At 41.0% G+C, this 23,354-nt stretch overlaps 1 pseudogene across 1 annotated transcript; it reads left to right on the top strand.

Annotated features, from left to right (window-relative positions):
* Positions 1-16,505: 16,505 nt before the first annotated feature.
* On the top strand, positions 16,506-20,800 carry LOC114309196 (pentatricopeptide repeat-containing protein At4g33170 pseudogene; annotated as a pseudogene). Its single transcript, XR_014342532.1, has one exon. The product of XR_014342532.1 is annotated as a pentatricopeptide repeat-containing protein At4g33170 pseudogene (transcript).
* Positions 20,801-23,354: the final 2,554 nt, after the last annotated feature.

A 23,354-nucleotide genomic window follows, 5' to 3' on the forward strand; every position in this document is an offset into this window, starting at 1 on the left:
TGAGTAGCAAGTTTTTCAAATATTGATTTTAACTGCAAAATCCCAAATCGGAAGCCTTGCTTTATCTGTTTCTTTCCCATTATCTCACTGCCGTGAGGTCTTAAATCTGGGATTGAGATTCTCTACACAATCATTATTGAGATTATCTTAATCTTGCAATTCTGACTCTTTTTTTTTTTTTTTTTTTTAATTTTTTTTTTATTGGTGAAAGTCAGGTATTAGGCCTCGTTTGGGAACAGACTAATTTAGTAATTTTTTTGGCTATTTGGCGAAAATATGAGTTAAAAAAAATTAGTATGCTTGAGATATTTTTTGATTTTTTACGAAAATATGTGTAAAAAGTAAAGAGAAAAGAGAATCTTAGATTTTTTAGTATGGATTGTTGGCTTTTTGATTTTTTTAATAACTTTTTGACTTTTTGATTAAAAAAACCTTTTGCCAGATGAGGCCTTAGTTGTTAAATTAGTACTTATGAGAATTAGTTTTTTCACCTTTTGCAAAGCACACGAAGTGTTTGTCTCCTTAATACAACTCCTTAGTCCTTAGGAAAGTCATGGTGACCAATTAAGTTAGATCCAGCTGATTAATCTTATATTTCAACTTACGATGATATGCTATTATAAGTATTAATTTTTAATTTATTATACATCTAATGATATAAGTTTTAATTAATATTTCTCTTCGTATAATATACATAGATAAGTATAGATAGATGCACAAACTTCTTATTAAAAATTTCACCTGTGTACAAAATTTATTAGATATTTAAATATTATTATTATTATTACAATCAATTATATTTGACGTTTTATAGTTTTATTAAATTTTTTAATAAGAATGTTAATCTATATTGAATTATTCCTTTTTTACTTTACGAAAATATCAAAACAATAAAAAGTAAAAAAATAATTTTAAATTCATAAAAATACAACACTTATTTTTATAATTTAATATATAAATCACTTGTACTTTTATGAGTTTGTAATTATTTTTTTAACTTTCTGTACGAGTAAGAAATATTCTTTCTCGTATAATCCTGTTGATCAAGTTTGCGCTCCTCCGTACGACGTCACTTTACTCCCTGAAAATACAAACGTGAGCTAGTCGGCGGGTGTGTGCCGGATACCTCTCCAATGCCTAAGTCAGCAAAATAGACAAATAGACAAAAAACTCTGTGTATTCAAGAATCAAAGTTGTATTATCTCTCCATAGGTGATGTTATGAGCTTTTATAGGTTCGGTGTAGCACAATCCTAGTAGGACTCTTACTCTTCCATGTAGAATCCTCATAGGAATCACATTCCTGAAAGATAATGCTTATCCCTCAACACCCTCCTCATTGCTTAAAACTAAGTGAGATGGTTTTACCATGGTTGGATGTCAATACGACCGAGATAACATGGCCACACTAAAGCCGCAGACTAGACCGAGCTCCAACTAGCTCGGTTCTTCTTTTCATTGCGCGTGTACCTCGGTTGACATATTCCAACTGGGTTGTCTAAAACCGTGCTATCCACAATGAGCTTGGACCGAGCTATCTAACAGCAAGGTCCTAAGCAGAAGCCAACAATACCTCGGCTCAAGATGGTTTGACCGAGCTAACTGCCACCGTACCGACCGTGGTGACCGAACTAACTGCAAGGTTCTCTGGGACCGAGCTAACTGCAAGGCTCTCTGGGACCGGGCTAACTATCAGGCCCTTTTACTCAGTCCTTCTCACTGTAGCCCATAGAATAGCCCATCACCTAGCTCGACCTAATTTTCACATAAATTACCCTCTCAATTGCCCCTTAATTTCATTTGCGCAGCATGATTGGGATTACCTGTTACCAGCCGAGCTAAAAGCTTTAGCTTGTCAACCGAGCTAAAAAACCTTAGCCTTCCAACCGAGCTAGAAACTTCAGCCTTCCAACCGAGCTAAACTCACACCGGGCTACTTTAATATGCCCGGTCAAAAAACGTCTCTTCAATCTTTGTAACTGAACCGCTTCTTATTCCAAGGACACGCGGCACACCCTTATTGGGCCAGTGTGGCTGTCACGGCGCCCTCGTACCTCGCGATATTTGAACAGTCCCGCCAAAAACTTGAGTTTTTCACCAAAACCCTACTTTTTGAATCATTTACTTGTACTATTCACCTTCTTCTCTCTCTCTGAGTCTCCATTCCTGCTTGACCCTGCATTTTGCTGAGTTCGTGTTTTCTGCTACCATTACTTTCATCTTTAGTACCCTTGCCCTGCACTGGTATGTTTGCTCAAACTGATTTCCTTTTTGTTGATTTCACACTTGTTTGCAACACATAATATGCGTATTTGTATGTTTTTTGCAAAACACATATTCCATCTTTGCTTCTATTTTTCTGGGAAAAATCCATGTAGTAGAACCTCGAATAATCTGAGAAACACTAATTTTGATCCAAAATTACATTTCAACCGAACTAAAAATTTGTTTGCCTCGGTTGCATGCCTTGCTGCACCTAACAAGCGAACTATAACTCCACACTATACTTGTAGTTTCCATAGGTTAGGTACCTTTAGCTTCATCTAACCGAGCAATCGAACCGTACTACGTTTGCGCAATACCGTACTTAAAAAGCCTTAACCTCCAACCGAGCTATAACTTGGGGCTAAACTAGCTTCCTTAGTACAAACCGAACTAAGAATGCTGCCCCAAAGGCTTAACGGGGCTAAAAAGCCCCTTGCTTAAATCGAGCTAAAAACTGATAGCATCTTGCGTAGTCGAGCTAGGACTTCATTTATCTTGCCCTTGTTTTTTGTAACACGGTCCAATGATCAGTGCTTAACACATTTCTTTTTTACTTTGCAGACTTAGGTTGGTCAGGCACTCCTCTGATTGCTTAATCGAGCTACTAGGCGCCTTTTCTTGACCGAGCTAATCCTTCAGCTAATTTATTGATAATTTAATAATCAATGGGTAAATATAAGTTTTTAGTAAACTCACCAAGGGCCATAGCCGAATTCCGTAAGGTCTACCAAATTCCGGATGATGTCCACTTTTCACTAGCCGAACTAGACACCGTCTCCTAGGAAAAATAAGGCTTTGTCCCTTTTAACGTTATTTCTATCATAGAGTGCGATCTGCGATTCCCTGTACAACCCCTTCTTTGTGAATTTCTTAGACAAACCAAGCTCTGCCCTACCCAGCTTTCCACCAATTCTTATCGCATAATAAACAGCATTGCCGAGCTAAACCGCCGGGTTGGCCTTAATCTCGGTCTAACTGAGCTTTTCCATCAATACTCCATAGGATCGGCCGAAGATGGGTGGGTTTACTATTTAAGAATAAGGCGCGGCGTGAAAAAATAATATAGAATACCCCGGATAAATACATGAATGATGATGATTTCTTCTGGGTACCTGGGAATTTTGAGGACCAACAAGCCCAGATCCCTGGCCACAGAATAAATTGGAACAAGGGTGTAGCAAGTAGGGTTACCTCGGCTTCATTGCATGCTTTTCTTTACTTCGGTTTTCACTTCCTGAACCAAACTAACTGTTGTCTTCCTTCATGCAGATTTGAACTTTCTCAAGTCCTAATACAGCTACCCCAACTTGAATGTTCTTCGCGTCGCGTTGCGATATCCAAACCGAAGTTGGACTGAGTTACTGAATTTTGAGCCGACCTACCGATATAGCGGTAAACGAAAGACCAAGGTAACTAACTTTTTGTTGGAAGCCTCTCCTGAACCAGACCCAACCTTGCCCCAAATCAATTTGATCCCTCTAACCGCTGAGCAAGAGATGGCCAAGAAACGAGCTGTAAGGGCCCTCCCGACCGAAACAAACCAGCCTGAGGTACCACCAGCCGGTCAGACTCAGAAGATCGTGATGGCCCTTCCATCCCATCAACCCTCATCATCTCGCCCAAACAAGCGTGCTCGGACTTCCACAACCGAGCCACGCCTTGTTGATGAAGAAGATACCGTCCTTCCGCCAAGCCCTCCACCGAGCCTACAACCGGAGCGCTCTGACCGAGCTAGCTCTTCCAAGTGGGCTCCAAAGATCACTTTTCAAAACCGTGCTATACGAGTGTGATACCCCTGTTCCGTAATATGTTAATTGGTCCTTAATATGAATGTGATTATGTGTTTTGACATGATTGTGTGCACCATTATGTGAAAATATATGGTTTTGAATTTCTATCTGTTCACCGTAGGAATATCTGTTTGATTATCCACTTTGGAAATTAAATTGAAGGCCTTGTCGGCCACAGAACCCGAAATTGATTGTGCCATTGTGATTGGCATAATTTTTAGAACCTGCGGTGAAATTTAATTGAAAATTGATTTGAGTCAGATTAAATTGATTTAATTAATGGTTTAGTGCCCAATTATTTGATATTTATATTATTGGCTAGTGAGACTTATTTTAAATGGGCATTCTACACTCAATTCCCTTTTTATATTCATTTGGGCTGATTTCAACTCTAAGATAAGAGAGAGGAGGGTCGGCTATAGAAGGAAAAAGGGGAGAGTTGTGCAATTTTGGTTCACGACTTGAATCTCTTGAAGATCTAGCTCTAGATTTGGCTAGAGCTTGAGTCCTGAAGCTCTTAGGTGAGTGGATTCATGGACTCTTGTTTGTAATTTGTAAATTCAAAGTTGAAAAATGTTAAAGAACATGAATTGAGTTGGTTTGTTAAATTTGAAGTCTTAGAACACATGCATGTAGGAAATTGTTATGAATTTCCATATTTGAACACAATGTGTGTGTAATTGCTTTGAATATTGCATGCTTGAGCTCAAAGGGGTATGATCCATGTAAGTTTGTAGTTGAAGCTCATGTATAATCACCATTGGTATCATCTAAGTTGAGAATGAGAGCTAGGCATCACATACATGTACAATCTATGAAGAAAAGAGCTTTCAATGCATGAATGTGTATGTTAGAATTGAGTTTGGTGTCAATTTGAGCCATGCATGTGTTAAATCTTTGAAATTGAGCTCCATGTTGATGTGTTTTGGTATTTATACCATGTTAGTACAAGTATGTGTGGAATTGGAGCTATAAAATGCATGAAATGTTGGTTGAGAGTCGAATTTGAACTCAAGAACACAATCTGGGAAACCCAGAACTTTGATGTCCGCTCAAGTGGGGTAATGGACGCTCGAGCGGGAAATGCGTGCTCCCAATACTTTTTGCAGACTTGGTGTCCGCTCGAGCAGGGTAATTCACGCTCGAGCTGGGGAGCTATTTAAACAGGCCTTTCGCTCGAGCGCCCTAATTCACGCTCGAGCGTATTTTTGATGCAACCAGTACTTTTACAGGCCTTACGGGTCCGCTCGAGCGGGGAAGTCCACGCTTGAGCCGGGACCCTATTTTCTGAAATTTTGTTTACGCGTTCTGTGTTTCGTTTTCCGTCCTCTTTCACTTCTAATCACTCTTAGGCATACTTTGAGCATTGTAATTGAATTAAAGAGATAAGAATGAAGCCTAAAGAGGAAAATGTGAATTAAAGAACGGATTAAATTAATTGTGACCCATATGTGTTATGTGTGTGTAGGATCAAGCTCCAAGGCAAATCCACAAGCCGATCACTGTGAGTAATATCTAAAATACATATTGTTGTCCAATTGCTTACTTCTATGTAAGTTTTGTAAAGTTCATTAATTTTGAATGGTGGACAAAGTTTGAAAAGCTTAAATGCTAGTTTATTATGACAAGTTTGAAAGGCTTAAATGCTAGTTTGATATGACAAGTTTGAAAGGCTTAAATGCCAGTTTGACATGATAAGTTTGAAAGGCTTAAATGCCAGTTTGATATGACAAGTTTGGAAGGTTTAAATGCCAGTTTGACATAACAAGTTTGAAAAGCTTAAACGCTAGTTTATTACGACAAGTTTGAAAGGCTTAAATGCCAGTTTGACATAACAAGTTTGAAAGGCTTAAATGCCAGTTTGATATGACAAGTTTGAAAGGCTTAAATGCCAGTTTGATATGACAAGTTTGGAAGGGCTGAAAGGCCAGTCTGATACGAAAGTTTGATAAGGCCAAAAAGGCCAGTCTGATATAAACGTTCGAAAAGGGCCAAAGGCCAGTTTGACATGAATGAATTGGGCCAAAGGCCGTCCGATGTATAATGTTCCAATGTATTTTCTTTATTTGATATTATTCACTGGGTTTCCGGTCACGCTCATTCATGTGTTTGTAGGTGAGCCAAGAGAGGTCCAGACCCAGCCCCAGTGAAGTCTGTATGGAACAACCGAGTTTTGGAAAGTCAGCCTATGTGTCTCACGCATGAGACTCGCCTTCGCCTTTGTTATTTTGTTTTATGTTGTCACGTTGGCGGAGCCTTTGTATATGTCTGTATATAGTTCATGGGTTGACTTAGTTTTGGATGATCCTATCTGTACAGAACTTTTTGATACTGTAATTCTGTTGTGAGTTATTAATGTTTATATGTATGACTTGTTTGACGTGCCATGTAAGAACAGCTCTAAGAACAGAGTTATTTTTTTTAAATTGCTTCCGTTTGGCCCCCATTAACTCTGTTAAAATACGTTTGGTTTGGTTTGAGGCCATAGGTAATCTCATGATTATTGGCCGGTTATGTCCTTAACCCACGGGGGCGGGTTCGGGTCATGACAACGGGATATTGATTCAGTGGTCGCTGAAAAAGACCACCTAATGGCATTCAATCTGGCCAAGAGTGTTTGCCTTCCATCCGACATGGAGCAACACAACCATATCATCGAGCTGAAAGCCATTCGCTCAGCCACAAAGTCAATGGTGCTGGTAAGTAACCTCCTTTGCTTATCTTTCTAATTTGCACAACTTTCTGCTCGGTTTTATTACAAGTCTCTTTCCATTTTTTTGCAGGCCATGCAGAAGAACCACATCGCTCACAAGCGTGTATTGGAGCTTCGCAAAATAACAAGGCAGCTAATGACAGAGGTAACCGAAAAAATCGCCGAGCTAGAACAGGCCAGGAAGCAGATAGCCGAGCTACAAACCGAGAATGGTCGTCTGACCGGTCTTGTTAGCTCGGCCGAAGTAGACAAGAAAAAGGCTGCGGCCATGATAAAAGATAAATATCTGCGCGAGCTGGCCAAGCTTGAAGGAAAAAAGAATGCCGAAATAACAAAGCTTGAGAAGAAGCTGGAGGATGCGGAGAACCGCGGTTTCAAAGAAGGCGAAGCCCTGTACATCAAGCAGTGTGAAGCTGCGAAGGACCTGTTCTTTAAATGCGGGTGGAGGGCGGCCGTGGTGCAGCTCGGTCACGGCCCCGAGATCGAGGTCTTCAACCCTCCTTCGTATTTCATACCGAGCTCGATGGTGGAGTATGCTGCTGCCATTCAACAACAATTTCTTGAAGAGGAGGAGGATGAAGATGCTGCTCCAGATGACAACACCCAGCCCGGTCGCCAGTCTATCTCCCCAACTCTAGTGGTCTCCATCCCACCTTTGCCTGCTGTGTCTGATGTGGTGCCTCCTACCGAGCTGAATCACGAGGTGCTTGCAACAACCGAGCTATCCCTGGGTGAAGACCGGGTTGTTTTGGACGCCGATCTAGACGACATTTTCTCCTGATTTTCCTTTTTTGTCTAGTAAAAGAATTTGTAACCGGGCTAAGGCCTTACCTTTTGTACTTCATATTTGCGCTTATCAATGAAGTCTTCTTTTGTGCCAACTGTTTGTTCGGTATCTTTCCATGCTTGTATTTACCTTTCAAATGTAATCTGAATGTAGTGTAACATTCTCTGGCCGAGATACTTTTATCCCGGTCTTAGCTTTGCAATCTAATCTGGCCATACCTGCCAACCTCTTTAGCCTAGGTTTTGACCTCGGTTGAAGATCTCAAAAAGTTGTACTCCGGTCAACCACTCTTCAACCTTGATCCTTATCTCGGGTGATGAGTACTAAGTGTTGGTTTTTTCTAGCCAACCTCTTCAGCCTAGATCCTTATCTCGGTTGAAGAACAATAAGTGTTGGTTTTTCCAGCCAGCCCCTTTAGCCTAGATCTTTATCTCGGCTGAAGAACAATAAGTGTTGGTTTTTCCTGCCAACCTCTTCAGCCTAGATCCTTATCTCGGCTTAAGAGAGCTAAAAGTTGGTTTTTCCTGCCAACCTTGGGTGAAGTGTTTGGTTATTCTTGCAAAACGTCCTGCAGCCTGGATCCTTATCCTGGGCTTAGGAGGGGTGTTGGTTTTTTCAGCCAACCTCTAAGTTGGTTATTCCTGCCAACCTAGAGTAAAGTGTTTGGTTATTCCGACCAAACGTCCTGCAGCCTGGATCCTTATCCTGGGCTTAGGAGGGGTGTTGGTTTTTCCAGCCAATCTCTAAGTTGGTTATTCCTGCCAACCTAGAGTAGAGTGTTTGGTTATTCCGACCAAATGTCCTGCAACTTGGATCCTTATCCTGGGCTTAGGAGGGGTGTTGGTTATTCCAGCCAACCTCTAAGTTGGTTATTTCTGCCAACCTAGAGTAAAGTGTTTGGTTATTCCGACCAAACGTCCTGCAGCCTGGATCCTTATCCTGGGCTTAAGAGGGGTGTTGATTTTTCTGGCCAACCTCTAAGTTGGTTATTCCTGCCAATCTAGAGTAAAGTGTTTGGTTATTCCGACCAAACGTCCTGCAGCCTGAATCCTTATCCTGGGCTTAGGAAGGGTGTTGGTTTTTCTAGCCAACCTTTGAGTTGGTTATTCCGGCCAGCTCTGCTTTTGTTGCCCCTAGCTCGCTAAAATAACTTTTACAGAATAAAACCATTATACCGAAAAGAAAACTATTTGTTTTATTGAGAAAAAAAAATTACAAGTACTTTAAAGAAAGGCTAAAAATAAAATAGCTTGAGATTGGCAGTGTTCCATGGCCTGGGAATGGCTTTGCTGTCCTTGTCTTCCAATTGGTATGCCCCTTTTCCTGCTAACCCAACCACTTTGTAAGGTCCTTTCCAATTGGGTCCTAACTTGTCGTCTCCGGGTACTAGGGTGTTTCCCATTACTTTGCGTAGTACCCAATCCACAACTTTGAATTGCCTTGGATATACTGTCTTGTTGTATTTTCTGGATAACTCCTGTTGGTATGAGGCGATGTGAACAAGCACTCTTTCTCTTCTTTCTTCCGCAAGGTCGAGTTCCAAGGCTATGGCGTCCCCATTTAAGTCTGGATCGAAATTTTCACTTCTAATTGTGGGGAGGCCAATTTCTAGTGGGATTACTGCCTCCATGCCATAGGCTAAAGAGAATGGTGTTTCTCCACTTGATCGCCGAGGTGTGGTACGGTAAGTCCATAAAACATGAGGAAGTTCATCGGCCCACTTGCCTTTTGCTTTCTCTAACCTTTTTTTCAATCCATCCAAGACGACTTTGTTTGATGCTTCCACCTGGCCATTTGCTTGGGGGTATGCTGGTGTAGAGTTGTAGAATTCTATCTTGTATTCCTTACAAAAACCTCTAAAAATCTTGCCGTCGAATTGAGTGCCGTTGTCTGATATTAGCGCCTTGGGTATGCTGAACCGAGTGATGATATTCTGCCAAACGAACTTCTTCACATCTTTCTCCTTTATTGATGCTAGTGCTTCTGCTTCCACCCACTTTGTGAAGTAGTCTGTTACTGCAAGAAAGAACTTCCTGTTGCCGGGTGCCGTTGGAAGTGGTCTTACTATGTCCAAGCCCCACATTGCGACGGGCCATGGGCTAGTTAACGGTAGAAGCTCTCTGGCTGGTTGGTGTATCTGGTGTGCGAACTTCTGGCATTTCTCGCACTTCTTGACATACTTCTCTGAATCTGCTTGCATGTATGGCCACCAATATCCTTGCGAGATGGCTCTGTAAGCTAACGATCTTCCTCCTTGATGGCTTCCGCATACACCTTCGTGTATCTCGAACAAGAATGCTTCAACTTTGCTTGGGTGGACACACTTTAGGTAAGGTTCTGTGAAGGATTTCTTGTACAAGGCCATTGATGGGGGAGACCAAAATCGCTGTGACTTGGCTCTGATCTTGTTAGCTTCTTTCTTTTCTTCAGGTAAGACGCCGTCTTTTAAGAATAATATGATTGGATCTATCCATGAAGGACCTAGTTCGCCACAACATACCTCTTCTACTTCGGGTTCTTCAATGCGTGGTCTTGGTAGGTAGTCAATCAGCAACGGATGAGGGATGGATGTATCTGTCATTGAAGCGAAGCCAGCTAGTTCGTCCGCTCTGCTGTTTTCTTCCTTGCCGATCTGCTCTATCCGCACTACTTCAAATTTCTTGATCTCTTTTCTGACTAACTCTTGGTACTTAGCCATCCTGTCATCCTTTGCCTCGTAGTCACCTGAAATTTGGTTTACCACTAGCTGTGAGTCACTGTAAACCATTAGCTCGGTGGCCTTCATGTAGGATGTTGATTTTAAGCCTGCCAGAAGCGCTTCATATTCCGCTTCATTGTTTGATGTTGGGAAGCCAAGGTTGATTGCTTACTCCACCATTAGGCCATCTGGTGAGATGAGGACTATGTCTAGTCCTGCACCGTGCCTGTTGGATGCTCCATCCACGAAGAGCTTCCACATCTCTCCAACGAACAGTTTCCAGCAAGTGGAGGGATCAGATGATGCCTTGGGATCAAGAGTGTTGCTAGTGTTTTCTTCAAGGTCTATGCTTGCTGTTTGCCCCTCGCTATCTGATTGTACCAAGTCTTTATTTGTTGGTGAGTCTTGGCTTGGTGTAGCATGGTTTGCTTCTTCCTCCCTTACTTTACTCTAGTCTGCCTTAGGGTCTGACTGGGTATCCTGCACCAGGGGTTGCGCTATTCCGGCGTCAACTTCCAACCCTAGTTCGGTTGTATCAGTCAGGTCGACTGGGCAGATATGATGACTTCCTGGGGTGAATTCTGCGACAAAGTCTGCCAAGGCTTGGGCTTTTATCGCGGTTCTGGGTTGGAACTTGATGTCGAATTGTCCCAACTCGACTGCCCACTTCAAGACTCGTCCAGAAAAGTTTGCCCTCTCAAACAAAGCTTTTAATGGAAAAGCTGTGAGGATGATTATTGTGTGGGCATGGAAGTAATTCGACAATTTCCTTGATGCCATCATCAAGGCTAAGGCCAATTTTTCCAACGATAAATACCTGGTTTCCACGCCCAGCAATGTCTTGTTGACATAAAAGATGGGCAGATGTTGGATTCCTTCCGCTCGGACCAACACTACGCTGATTGCGTGCTGCGAAACTGCCAGGTACAAAAATAGCTCTTCTCCAGGTATTGGGGTCACTAATAGTGGTGGAGAAGACATGTATTCTTTTAAACTTTCTAGGGCGCGGTCGTATTCTTCATCTCACTCAAACTTGGCCTTTAATGCTTGAAAAAATGGTCGACATCTGTCTGACGACCGACTTATGAACCGGTTTAGCACGGCTGCCATACCGGTGAGATGTTGTACTTCTTTTACTGAGTTGGGCCTCTCTAGATCCTGAATTACTTTGATCTGAGAAGGGTCTGCTTCTATACCTCGGTTGGTCCCCAGGAAGCCGAGGAATTTGCCTGATCCTATGCCAAACGCACACTTTGATGCATTAAGGCGTAGCTTGTGCTTCTTCAGGATCTGAAACATCTCACCTAAGTCCCTGAGATGGTCATTCTTATCCTTGCTCTTGACTACCATGTCGTCGATGTAGGCTTCCATTGTTCTGCCTAATAATGGTTCGAACATCTTGGTGACTATCCGTTGGAATGTTGCTCCTGTGTTCTTAAGGCCAAAGGGCATGACCTTGTAACAATATAGTTCTCTTGGCGTCGTAAAAGATGTGACCTCCTAGTCTGGCTCATACATGGCGATCTGATGGTAACCTCTGTACGCATCAAGAAAGCTAAGACGGTTGTGTCCTGCCGTCAGATCTACCAGTTGGTCTATCCGTGGAAGAGGAAAGCTATCTTTTGGGCATGCCTTGTTGACCATTTTGTAGTCCACACAGACACGCCATTTTTCATTCTTCTTAGGCACCACTACTGTATTGGAGATCCATTTGGGGTAGTGCACCTCTTTAATAGCTCCTGCTTCTAGCAGGTTTTCTACTTTTTCCGCCACTATCTCGGCATGGTGGAATGCCGATCTGTGAGTGCGCTGTATAATTGGTCTGCCAGTTGGGTGGACATTCAATTGGTGACAGATGAAGCTTGGGTCAATGCCAGGCATGTCATATGGCGTCCAGGCAAACACTTCGATGTTAGAGGTCAAGAATTCCATGACCTCTATTCTCTCAATGCTGGACATAGATGAGCCAAGCAAAAAGAACTTATCCGGATTCTTTTCATCTATTCTTACCTGTACCAAGTCTTCCACTGCCTTCTGTTCAGCGGCTTTGCCAACATCCGCAAACAATTCATTACTCTCGGGCTCTTCTACCATTTAAACAAACCCCTTGGCAGCTCGGCTGCCATTTACTGTGACGAAGCATTGCTTGGACATAATTTGGTCTCCATAGACCTCTTCAATTACTCCGGCTTCGTTGGGGAATCGCATTACTTGATGGTAGGTTGACGCTACCGCTCTCATGGTATGCAGCCATGTCCTTCCCAAGATTATGTTGTAAGTGGAGGGCACTTTCATTACCCAAAATTCCACTTGTTTAGTCATGCTTCCTGTTCTGACTGGGAGGATTATTTTGCCGACTGGCCACTCTGGCATTGAGTTGAACCCGATCAGGGGAGATACGGCAGGTGCCAAGTCTTTGTCCTTCAGTTTCAGTTGTTTAAAGGTTTCGTAATGCATTATCTCGCACGAGCTTCCTTGGTTGATCAAAATTCGTTTGATGTCGTAATCCATGACGCGGAGTGTGATGACCAGTGCATCATTGTGAGGGCAATATATCCTTGCCAAGTCTCTGTCTGAGAAGGATATGACGTTCGTGGCTTCTGTTTTCCGCTTTTTGATGGTAGGTTGCGCACTCAATACCTCCCTTAATTGTTCAGCCTTCTTGATCGTTCCCTTGAGCTCACATATTCGCTCAGGTTCGAATACCCCATGTATTACATTAATCACGCCTTGAGGTGGGGCGTCGATCGGCATTCCGTCTGGGTGATCGTGGTTCTAGGGGACTGGCTGTGTCCCTCCTTCTATGTATCGGTCCAGGTGCCCAGCTACCACTAACTCTTCCAGATGCTGTCTCAACGGCGTGCAATTTTCAGTGCGGTGTCCCTTTTTCTTATGGAAGGTGCACCGGGATCTTTCGTCGTAGTCCTTTTGCGTTTCTCCCAGCTTAGCTGGCCATCTGACGAAAGGTTCATCACGTATCTCACTGAGAACTCGGTAGATTGGTTTCTTGAATACCGTGGTAATGGCAGTGCGGACTCTCAACCATCTTTTATCTCGGTCATCTTCGTTGTCTCACCTGCCTCGTCCATTCTTGCTTGGACGTTCTACCGTGTTCACTTTTGCCGTAGTCTTCTTATCTGGCGTTGCTGTTGCACCAGATTTTGCTTTAGCACAGGCGTCATCCTCCTCCACTCGAATATGTTGGTGCACTCTCTCCATCAAGGCTTCCATCGTGAGGGGTGGCGTTATAGTAATTGAATCCCTTAACCTGTTTCCAACTGGAAGTCCTCTTTTGTATTGTGCGATGGCGAGATTGGTGGGACAATTCCCTATCTGGTTGAACGTCTCCCAGTAGCGACTGTTGTAGGATCTCAATGTTTCCTTGTCGCCCATGTCAATGGAGAGTAGCCGATCGATCTCTACTGGGGTCTTGGTGTTCGTTCTGAACCTTGTCACGAACGCCTCTGCCAATTGTGCCTAGGAGGCTATGCTGTCTTCTGGTAGCCTTTCGAACTAGGTTAAACCTAGGTCGCCAAGGCTTGATAGGAATAGGATGTACATCAAAGCCTCGTTTCACCGGTATACTGCCATGACCTGGCAAAAGTGGCTTAAGTGCGAGTAGGGGTCTGTCTTCCCCTTATACGTGGTAAATTTGGGCTGAAGGAAGCCGGAAAGTAGGGGCGCGTTCTCAATTTCCGGAACGAACGGCGAGGTCTGCAGTCTTTCTAAGGCTTTATCTGTTGGTTCGTAAGTAGGGCGCGCTATTGGCATTCCTACCTCGACGCTTCCATGCGTCCGAGGGGCCAATCGCTGAAGGGCTGAGACTCTGCGCGGGTCGCGTGCCCTGGTATCCTCTTTTCACCATGCCTTTTCTTCAAGCACAGTCCGCAGGTCGGATGATCTAGGCAACTCCGTTTACCTAGACGCAGTCTGGTGGGTGTGTGAGGGCCGATAGGTGCTTCCCTCAGTGTAAGACCTCAATGTTCTCGTTCTCTCAGACTTGGAGTAACGAGTCCTGGAAGACCTTGATTGAGTGTCGCCTGTCCCGAGGCTTTTACTCTCTGCTTGAGACTGTGTAGTATGCCTACTACGATTCTCCGAATGGCGAGGGGGCGTGTTGCTTTTGTGCCCTTCTCCTGTTGCCACCCCTTTTCCCTTGATCTGGCGCTTCATGGCCTCTATGTCCGCCGCCATCTTCCTTATTAGTTCATCTTGCTCTTTTACGTGATCCTCTAGAGCTTGAGGGTCGATTCTTCGCCTTTGCCTTTCAGGACTTTGTGAGCGAGAGCGACGAGGGCTGTTGTTCCGCCTCCCCCTTGCATCCCTCCGGGGATTCTGTCGCTGGAGCTCTAAGTCCGCCATGGGAAGGATAGAGGGCAAACCTTCGCGCCTCCCACCCCCCTCTGGGGTTTGTCCGTCGATGGCGGACTGCTGCAAATCTTCATTGTGCGCCATTCAACTAGCGAGGGAAACTTGATCAAGAGGTTTTGTTCTTTGTCTGATATTCCCACAGACGGCGCCAATTGTACGAGCAAGAAATATTCTTTCTCGTATAATCCTATTGATCAAGTTTGCGCTCCTCCGTACGACGTCGCTTTACTCCCTGAAAACACAAACGTAAGCTAGCCGGCGGGTGTATGCCGAATACCTCTCCGATGCCTAAGTCAGCAAAATAGACAAATAGACAAAAAGCTCTGTGTATTCGGGAATCAAAGTTGTGTTACCTCTCCATAGGTGATATTATGAGCTTTTATAGGTTCCGTGTGACACAATCCTAGTAGGACTCTTACTCCTCCATGTAGAGTCCTCCTAGAAATCACATTCCTGAAAGATAATGCTTATCCTTCAATACCCTCCTCACTGCTTAAAACCAAGTGAGATGGTTTTACCATAGTTGGATGTCAATACGACCGAGATAACATGGCCACGCTAAAGCCGCAGACTAGACCGAGCTCCAACTAGCTCGGTTCTTCCTTTTCACTGCGTGTGTACCTCGGTTGACATATTCCAACTGGGTTGTCTGAAACCGTGCTATCCACAATGAGCTTGGACCGAGCTATCTAACAACAAGGTTCAAAGCAGAAGCCAATAATACCTCGGCTCAAGATGGTTTGACCGAGTTAACTGCCATCGTGCCGACCGTGGTGACCGAGTTAACTGCAAGGTTCTCTAGGACCGGGCTAACTGCAAGGCTTTTTGGGACCGGGCTAGCTATCAGGCCCTTTTACTCAGTCTTTCTCACTGTAGCCCATAGAACGGCCCATCACCTAGCTCGGCCCAATTTTCACATAAATTACCCTCTCACTTTCTATTTATTTATTTTTTGGTTTGATATTTTCCCTTCTTTTTGTTTGGTATAGTAATTTGGTCAGGCTGCTATATAGAAAAAAAAAAGAAAAGAAAAGAAAAGGCTATCACAATAATTTACCTCATATCCTACTTGATATATCATTATAATTTTATTGATTATATATTCATTATTTTTTATTTTTTCTCTTATATAATAGATAAACTAATCAATAAAATTCAATGGACGCACATAGTTGAAAATAAAAAATTTATTTGATTATAAGTTTTAAAAAGTGTTTCGAATTGAATTTTTTATTTTTAATGTGACATATGAAATGAGAAAAGTTATTTGATTTTGAATTTTGAAAAAAAATTTCAAAACTTAATTCAACATCTTATAACTTATAACCAAATATATAATTCAAAATTCTATTGAAAATTCAATTAAAAAAAATAATGTCATTTTAGTCTAAAAAAATAATTTTTATATTTAAAAAATATAAAAAAACAAATATAATTTGTTTTTCTTCCAAATAACAGGTGGCGATTAACAATTATAAAAAGAAAAAAGAAAAAAAAGTAATGTTCAGGTCAACTGGCTGGACATCTAGGAGAATGTTAGGGGAACGATTGAACAGACTCAAAAATTCAAAAATTGTATGGAAGGATGTCTGGATAGACGATTGAGTAGATAAAAAATTTAAAAACTGTTTGATTTATCAAATATGTTTTAATATTAATTTGAAATCATAATTTAAAAGCTTAAACTAAACATAATATTAAAATATAAGGGTGAAATTAATTTTCCAAACATGGAAAACAAAACACTCCTCGAGTTCGGATCCTCGGCCGCATTTACTTGCGGCGCGGCACTTTTTAAAACATCGTCGTTTTGATAAAACGACGTTGTTTTGTTTAGTTTTGTTTAATTATTATTATTTTTTTTCCAAATATTTTCATGTCCCCCTCTTTTCTCTTCTGTCATTTCATTTGCTCCACAACCCACTTAACCTAACAGAGAGAGAGAGAGAAGAGACGAACTAAGAGACGAGGAGAAGCGGAGTGACGCGACGGCAAACGCAGAGGATGGCGGGCGACGGTTACTCCGGTGGCGATACGACTGCGGCAAGGCGAGATTGCGGCGGTGACGAAGTCCCTTTATCTGAACTCATTTGTTCCTGTTATATATATATATATGATTTCTTAGGTAATATATATATATGATTTCTTAGGTAATATATATATATATGAATTGTTAGGTAAAAAATTGTTGTTGATTTCTCAGATTTGTGGTTGATTTCGGAAATGGGTTTGATAAATGGAAGAGAGAAATGAAATAGATTTGATGATGTCTACTCTATCAAAGATCTAATTTTATTCGTAGCCTAGTTTAATAAGCTGATTGTTCATAACCAAAAAAAATCACAGAGGACAGATTTTTTGTTATTTGATTTCTTGGGTTTGCTGGTGCCTATGCTTTGTTGTATTAAGTTGTTGAGAAATCAAAGTAAAACCTATATTTTGATTTTAAAAGACAAAGATCAGAAGGGGTTGTTGCTCATGAACTAGGACAATTTGTTGTTGATTTGTGAAATGGGTTTGATAAGGACAATTTGTCTCACCGTCGTCTCTCTATCTTCGTCTCTTGCTGCCTAGATTTCGTCGCTTCTCTCGTCCAGATTGTTTAGCTCTGTTCGTCTCTCTCAGATCAAAAACGATAAGGGCCTGAAACGAAGAAGAAGAATAAGAAAAGAAAAAAAAAAAAATCAAAACGACGTCGTTTTGATGCGCGGCAGGGAGGGCCGCAGGTAAGTTCGGCCGAGGATCCAAACTCGACAGAGGAGGACAAAGGAGCTCCCAACCCCAACCCCAACCCCAACCCCAACCCCAACCCCAACTAACACTAACTTAAACAGCAAACCATACAGCCCCAGCCCAGGAGGAGGAGGAGGAGGAGGACACTGCCGCCACGAAATGCAATCCTCCTCCTCCTCCTCTTGTGGCTCCAAGTGGTTGTCTCTTCTTCGCTTCGCCATTTCCACAACCGACTTGCTCCTCCTCAAACGCACCCACGCTCTTACCATAACCTCAGGCCACTCCTCCTCAGACCGTTTCCTCACTAACAACCTCATCACTGCTTATTCCAAGTGCTCTTCTCTCTCCTCTGCCCGCCACCTGTTCGATCATTATCCCCACCCAGATCTTGTCTCCTGGAATTCCATTCTCTCCGCCTATGCCCATGCCCTCTCTTCTTCTCCCCACGACTCTTCTTCCATTGTTCATCACCACACTCTTCAACAGGGTTTTTGCCTTTTTCGTCTTCTTCACTCCTCTTCCTCCTTTCTTCCCACTAAGCTCACTTTAGCTCCCGTTTTAAAGCTGTGTTTGATTTCCGGATGCCTCCCCGCTGCTCAAATGGTTCATGGGTATGCCGTTAAAATCAGTTTGGATCGTGATGTTTTTGTCTCTGGTGCTCTTGTTAACATTCACTCAAAGTTGGGGCGAGTTTGGGATGCTTGGGCTTTGTTTAATGACATGCCTGATCCTGAAAAGGATGTTGTGTTGTGGAATATAATGCTTAAGGCATTTGTCCAGATGGGTCTCAAGTATGAAGCTTTCCTTCTTTTCTCCGAATTTCATCGAAGTGGATTGCACCCCGATGACCTTAGTGTCCAATGTGTTCTTGGCGGGGTTTCTGAATCTGACGACCAACAAGGTAATGACATGTTTGTGAAGCAAGTTCAAGCATATGCAACTAAATTGTTTCTGCACAATCAAACTTCAGATGTATTCTTGTGGAATAAACACATGTCTGACTATATCCATGCTGGCGATCGTTATGCCGCTGTTGAATGCTTTATAGATATGAATAGATCGAACGTAGACTGTGATAGCGTGACACTTGTAATTGCTCTTTCTGCTGTTACGGGGAGCAATGATTTATTAGAGTTGGGGCAGCAAATTCATGGCATGGCAATGAAATTGGGTTTCAATTTAGATGTTACAGTTGCAAATAGTCTTATTAACATGTATTCAAAGGCTGGGTGCCTAAGTTTTGCACGCAAAGTATTTGCTAGCATGGAGGAGTTGGATTTAATTTCATGGAACTCGATGATAACTACTTATGCACAAAGTGATTTAGAGGAGGAATCTGTGACCCACTATCTAGGTCTGTTGAGTGACGGTTTCAGACCTGATAATTATACGTTAGCAAGTGTTTTGAGGGCATGCTCTTCACTTACTTCAGGATTGTCTCTTGTTGAACAAATTCATGTTCATGCATTGAAAACTGGGATCGTAATGGACAATTTTGTTTTGACAGCACTAATTGATGTTTATTCTCGGATAGGAAAGATGGAAGAGGCAGAGTTGCTTCTACAAAGTAAGGATGAATTTGATTTGGCATCTTGGAATGCCATGATGTTTGGGTACATAATATGCAACAACAGTTGTAAAGCATTAAAACTCTTCGGTCTGATGCACAAAAGAGGAGAGAGATCAGATGAGATCACGTTAGCAACTGCTGCGAAAGCCTGTGGTTGCTTAGTGGATTTGAAACAAGGTAGGCAAATTCATGATCATGCTATAAAACTTGGAATTGATTTGGATTTATGTGTCAGTGGTGGTATTCTTGATATGTATATTAAATGTGGAGAGATGGAGGATGCACGTACGGTTTTCCAAGAAATCCCTTCACCCGATGATGTTGCTTGGACAACTATGATATCGGGATGTGTGGAAAATGGAGAAGAAGACCTTGCTCTTTTGATATACTATCGGATGAGACAGTCTGGTGTAACCCCTGATGAATACACCTTTACTACGCTCATCAAAGCCAGCTCTTGCTTGACGGCATTAGAACAAGGAAGACAAATTCATGCAAATGTGATCAAGTTGGATTGTGCTTCAGACACTTATTTAAGGACTTCTCTAATTGACATGTATGCAAAGTGCGGCAACATAGAAGATTCATATCGCTTATTTAAAAGAACAAATGTCCAAGATATTGCCTTGTGGAATGCCATGTTGGGTGGTTTAGCTCAACATGGACATGGCGAGGAAGCTCTAAAACTTTTCAAAAACATGAAACTTCTTGGCATTAAACCTGATCGGGTTACCTTTATAGGAGTTCTTTCAGCGTGTAGCCATTCTGGAATAATTTCTGAAGCTTACTCATACTTCCATTCAATGCATCAAGATCATGGTATTCAACCAGAGATCGAGCATTATTCTTGCCTTGTTGATGCTCTTGGTCGTGCAGGACATGTTCAAGAGGCACAAAATCTGATTGCATCAATGCCCTTTGAAGCATCTGCTTCCATGTATAGAGCCCTGCTTGGTGCTTGCAGGGTTCTAGGTGACACAGAATCTGGAAAATGGGTGGCTAGTCGGCTTTTGGCTTTAGAGCCATTAGACTCAGCAGCTTACGTTCTTTTATCTAATATCTATGCTTCAGCTGATCAATGGGATGATATGAAGAATGCTCGGAAAATGATGAAGAGAAATAATGTAAAGAAGGATCCGGGGTTTAGTTGGATAGATGTGAAAAATAAAATGCATTTGTTTGTGGTGGATGATAGATCACATCCACAAGCTGACATGATATATGACAAGGTGGAGGATTTGATAACAATGATAAAGAAGGAAGGATATGTTCCTGATACAGGCCACGTGATGCTTGATGTGGAGAAAGAATAAAAAGAACGTGCTCTCTATTACCACAGCGAGAAGCTAGCAATAGCTTTTGGACTGATAGTCACTTCTCCATCTACAATAATCCGAGTGATAAAAAACCTTTGAGTTTGTGGGGATTGCCATAATGCAATCAAATATATATCAAAGGTGTCACAACGTGAAATCGTGCTAAGAGATGCAAATCGCTTCCATCGATTTAGAGATGGAACCTGCTCTTGTGGTGATTAGTGGTAGAGTGGTAATGTGAAAATTGATAACCATTGATATGCATGGATAAGGAGGTTCTGTGAGTTCAGTTGAGAACTAGATATCATTCACTTCTGTGAAAAAAACATTAAAACTCCATGATACAGTGAATTATAGTGAATGTGCAATGGATACATTGAATAATTCCAAGTTTGGATGCTGGGTGTTTGATGCCAACGCCAATGAGGAAGCCATCTGATGCTTTCAATTTGAATACATAGTAGTTATCACTAGGTAATTGTCAAAAATGTTCGCTATCATCATAGTGAAGTTGCACAGTTCAATTTTGAAACTGCCTAGTCACCATCCCTTATCTTTTTTTCCTGTATTTCATTTCATGAATGTGATGATTTTATGCTTATGTGAGGGTATGCTAAGTATGAGGGAACAAGTTCAGGAATTTTTAATCAAACCGGTGAGTTGGCAAAATTTGGGTATTTGCTTTGAAAATAAAATAAAGGTTATCTTGTTGAAACCACTAGACTGCTACAAAAATAATGAAATCGACTTTTGACAAATTTAAATGAATTACTTTGTTCTTTGGATACCTTCAAGTGTACCCCTTCGGCACACCCCCCCTTCAATTGTGTGCACTGTATTTACTCCCTTTGACATCCGTTGGATACAAAACATTTCATCTTAGCCATTAGAATTATTTAATGGTGGAAGATGAGCACCTGCTCAACTGGTTAACCTCTTTCCCTTTGATATTCCATCTTTGCTTCGCAAGACAGCCTCTATGGTTAATACACATTTTTCCTTAATTCTAATTTTTCCCTACACACTAATTCTTCGCAAGACAACTCCTAATCCTAATTTTTCCTTACACACTAATTTATATAATTTCTTAATATACATTTTTTCATAAAAAGTCAAAAAGTTAATCCAAATATTCATATTTTTTTTTCTCAATTTTTTAGTTAAAAAAGACAAAAAGTACACTTATTTAGGACACCCCAAACAACCCCTAAGTGTCAATGTTGTTCTTGATTCTCATGCATGCAAATACACCTGGCAAACATTTGCTTTTATAGCCAAATTTGGTGGAGAAAATTCAACACAATCTTATCCTCAAAGTTTCTCTATCCTTCTCCTATCTTCTACTTTCTTTTTGTCTACAAAAATATTTTCAGCCCTCATCTCATTTCAAGTTTATCTTAGTTCATCATCATTTCCATTTTTCTACCTTGTTACATTTGCTTCCATCAACTTTATCTTCTTATCTTACATCAAATAATATTATATTGTAGTCATTTACATATATAACACCCCCTTAAATGAACATACATAAAGAATTTATCTCGTTAAAAACCTTGCCTAGAAAAACTCAATGGGAAAAAATTTTAGGTGAAAGGCAAGAGTACAATATTGTGATATTCTTAGATTACTTCATTAAAACCTTACTAAGGAAAATTCAGTGGGAAAAACCTTGAACAAAGGAAAAAGAGTACAATCTGTAAATTTAATTAAATAGATGACTCACCCTCAATGCTGCATACTAGATCTTTATGTTGACGCATCCCAATATTGTGTGCTATTTTTTTAAATGTCATAGTCGATAGAGCTTTAGTAAACAAATTTGTCAGATTATCACTTGAACGTATTTGTTGGGCATCAATATCACTGTTCTTCTGAAACTCGTGTATTAAAGAATTATGGTGAAATGTGTTTGGTCTTATCACCTTTGATATAACCTCCTTTGATTTGTGTGATATACGCAACATTATCTTCATATAATATAGTTGGGCTATCCTTTATTGAAAATAATCCACACCTTTCTTGAATATGATAGATCATGGATATTAGCCAAATACATCATCGACTTGCTTCATGAATTGCAAGTATTTCTGAGTGGTTTGAAGAAGTAGAAGTCAAGGTTTGTTTTATTGAACGCCAAAATATAGTAGTATTTCCATAGAGAAAAAGATATCATGTTTGTGATATGACTTTATGTGGATCGGAGAGATATTCAAGATTTGCATATCCAATTAGTTATGGTTTTGATTCATTTGAATAAAATAAACCCATACATGTTGTTCCACGAAGATAATGTAATATCTGTTTCACTCCATACCAATGTCTTCATGATGGTACAGAACTATATCTTGCTGGTAAATTAACAACAAATGCAATATTGGGCTTGGTATAATTTGAAAGATACATAAGAGCACCAATTGCACTAAGATATGATATTTCAAGACCAAGGAGTTCTTCGTTATCTTATTGAGGTCGAAAATGATCTTTTTTTTTTTAAATATATATCAAATGATCAAACAGCCATAGAAGTACTCAAAGGATGAGCTTTATCCATATAAAAGTTCTTCAAGACTTTTTTTTTTTTTTTTTTGTATATGTTGATTGATGTATAAGAATCCTGTAACATCCCAAAATTTATCACCCATTTTATAATTAAATCTATTCAATGTTTTTCAACCATTACAATGAATACCATTAAAGAACAAAGTCTTTTACCCAAGATAATCTCTTATCATTGTACTATTTCAAGTGAAATATACATCATTGTTCATTAACATATAATCATGAATAACAACAGTTTAGAGAGTAAGAGAATACAAAAATAAAGTGCCCTAATGGCGTACACATTTTCAAGGATAGTTCTTGATTATACAAAAATGAACATTCAGACCCAAACCACAAAATAGCTTGGGAGCTTCAACAAGTAACATCTAGTGAGCCTTCATGCTCCAGTGAAAATCCATCCATCGCCAAGTCACTTCGGCGGAATCACACCATCATTTGCTGAAATGTTGTTAGTGGAGTGAACTAATGCCCAGTAGGAATACATTTAACAGAGTATATAAATAATCAAGATGTATATAACCATGCCATACACTTGTTATAAAATCTATAT

Source organism: Camellia sinensis, chromosome 10, assembly GCF_055761805.1.
Source record: "Camellia sinensis isolate YWXY chromosome 10, ASM5576180v1, whole genome shotgun sequence".
NCBI classification, from domain to species: Eukaryota; Viridiplantae; Streptophyta; class Magnoliopsida; order Ericales; family Theaceae; genus Camellia; species Camellia sinensis.